The sequence below is a fragment of the Equus caballus genome, chromosome X (genome assembly GCF_041296265.1).
Source record: "Equus caballus isolate H_3958 breed thoroughbred chromosome X, TB-T2T, whole genome shotgun sequence".
Lineage (NCBI taxonomy): Eukaryota > Metazoa > Chordata > Mammalia > Perissodactyla > Equidae > Equus > Equus caballus.
Window position 1 is genome coordinate 144,337,322 of NC_091715.1, and position 3,085 is coordinate 144,340,406.

Below are 3,085 nucleotides of genomic sequence, written 5' to 3' on the forward strand. Positions count from 1 at the left end.
AATGTAAAAGATGACAAAGGCTTGCGAGGCAAGGCCCCATCCCTGCTTTGCCCCTCGGCAGCAGTAGCAGCGGGAGACTCCAGAGACTGGGTAAGAAGAGAACAGAGGCCTTTTAACACATTTTTAAAGGCCAAGTATGGGGTGGCATGACAGTTTGAGTCCTAGGAGCCTCAGACACAAAGAGAGTTTGTGTCCACCCACCAACTCTTTCCCATGGGCCTTCACCAAGAAAGTTCGGAGGCAGGGCAGGTGGGCTGAGAGATGGTCTCTGCGGTGGGGATGTGCCAGGAGTGCTGAGAGAATCCACACTCCAGACCTTCCAGTGGCAGTTGGTGTCTGGGGAAGGGCAGAAAAGCTGAGAGAGATCATCTCCAGGCTGGGGGTACACAGTGCCTGCTGAAGTCTTAGGATAGAGTAGGAGGACTGAGAGAAACCTTCCAGGCCCCTTGAGGCGTACACTGAGTACAAAGCAGCTGACTGCCATGGCGGGAGTTGAGGCAGAAGACCGCAAAGAGGCACTCCTGTGGTGCATGTTCATGGGTCAACTCAAGTCTAAGGGCGAGGTAAGACTGAAATGAATCTCCCGGGTACGCAAATCCCAAGTCCTGCTAAAGAGAAAGTTCCGATCCGACCTTAATATACTTTGAAGTCTGTGTGGAACTGAATCCACCCAAAGCGGCAAGAAAACGTAGCTTAACATCAGACCAGATTGACTCAAAATCACCCTCCAACACACACACACACAGATGGCCTAACAGAAGAGGCATGTCATTTTTTTGGCGTAAATGTTATTTATTATACTCCCTACTGTTCTATTACATACAATGTCTGGCATGCAATAAAAACACTAAGATACACGTGAAAAAGCAAGGAAATATGACCCATCATGGAGAGGAAATGGTCAGTAAAACCAGACTCAGGGGGCCAGCCCCGTGGCCGAGGGGTTAAGTTCGCGTGCTCTGCTGTGGTGGCCCAGGGTTTCGCTGCTTTGGATCCTGGGTGCAGACATGGCACCGCTCGTCAGGCCACATTGAGGCAGCGTCCCACATGCCACAACTAGAAGGACCCACAACTAAGATATACAACTATGTACCAGGGGGTATTTGGGGAGATAAAGCAGAAAAAAAAAAAGAGAGAGAGAGAGATTGGCAACAGTTGTTAGCTCAGATGCCAATCTTTAAAAAAAAAAAAACCCCAGACTCATAAATGGCCTAGATGTTGGAATTATCAGACAGATACTTCAAAATGATAACATATTTGTCATAATTCCAACATCCCCTAAGCATTTCATAGTCAAACTGCTGAAAAACAAAGACTTTTTAAAAACTTCAAAAGCAGTCAGAGGAAAAAAGATCCTATACACAGGGGCAGAAGCAGAGTGACAGCAGACTCCTAATCAAAAACTGATAGAGGCCACAGGAGAATGGACAACATCTTCAAATGCTGAGGGAGAAAGTTCCAATCTAGAATTCTATATCCAGTGAAAATATCCTACAAAAATTAAGACAAAATAAAGTTGCATGTCCAGATAAGAATAAATAGAGTTCATTTCCAGCAGACTTACAATAAAAGAAATGCTAAAATAAATTATCTAGTTGGAAGAGAAATTATACCAGACTGAAGAAAGGAGTGAAAAACATCAGAAAGAGTAAATGTGTATGACCATTTACTGTGGAAAGTACAAATGATAACAATGTGACGTGGAGTTATCTTTTTGTATATTGCATGTAAAAACAAAACATATGACAACCAGAGCACAAAGGTTGGGACTGCAGCAATTGGAATACTGTTGTAACATTCTTACATTGTTCATGAAGTAGTAGAATATTCTTTGAAGGTAGAACGTGCTAAGTTAAAGAAACAAATTGTAATCTCTAGAGCAACAATTTAAAAAATAACACAAAAAAGATATATAACTAAAAAGTCAATAAAGAACAGGAAATACTGAAAAAGTCCAATTTGTTCCCTGAAAAAAGGCAGAAAAGGAGAAAAACAAAACAAAAATGGATGGGACAAATAGAAATCAAACATTGAGATGGTAGACAAACTAAAAGACAGCAATAATTATATTAAATATAAATGGACTAAATGAACTAAAACTCTATTCCAAATATTCTTGCTGCATAAAAAATTCCTCCAAAATTTAGTGTTTTAAAATAATTACAATCATTTTCTTTTTTTTTTTTTTTTTGGCCTTTTTTTTATTGCAGTAACATTGAATTATAACATCATATAGCTTTCAGATGTACATCGTAACATATTTCGAATTCTGTGTAGATTACATTATGTTCACAACCCAAAAACTAATTATAGTCCATCATGTGAGCCTAATCACCCCTTTTGCCGTCCCCTCTCCCCCCTTACAATCATTTTCTTATTGCTCATGAATTCTGTGGTCAAGTATTTGGGAAAGTCATCCCCCAAAGCTTAAACATGGAGTTCTCATATGACCCAGCAGTTCTACTCCTCGGTATAGACCCAAGAGAATTGAACATATACATCCGTGCAGAAACTTGTACACAAATGTTCATAGCCGTTAAAAGGTGGAAACAGCCCAGCTGTCCATCAGCAGGTGACTGGATAAACGAAGTGTGGTGTATCCATCCGATGGAAGGTTATTCCGCCATAAAAAGGGGTGAAGTTCTGCCACATGCTACACCATGGATGGACCTTGGAAACATTATGCTGAGAGAAAGGAGCCAGACACAAAAGGCCGTAGATCACATGATTCCATTCCTATGAAAGGTCCAGAAGACGCAAATCCGTGGAGACAGAAAAGAGATGAGGGGCTGCCAGGGGCTGGGGGGTGGGGATCTGGGGGAGAGACTGCTAATGGGTACAGAGCTTTTATTTATGGTGATAAACAAGTTTTGGAAATAGGAAAAGGAGGTTATAGTTACACAACATTGTGAATGTAATTAATGCCACTGAATTGTACACTTAAATGTTCGATATATCTGTATTCCACAAGTTTTTTAAAAGGAATTTGGGAAGGGCTCAAGCTGTGTAGTTCTGGCTGAGGGTCTTTCACGCGGTTGCTGTCAGAAAGTGACTGAAGCTGGAACAGTGTGGAGCTGGAGCAACT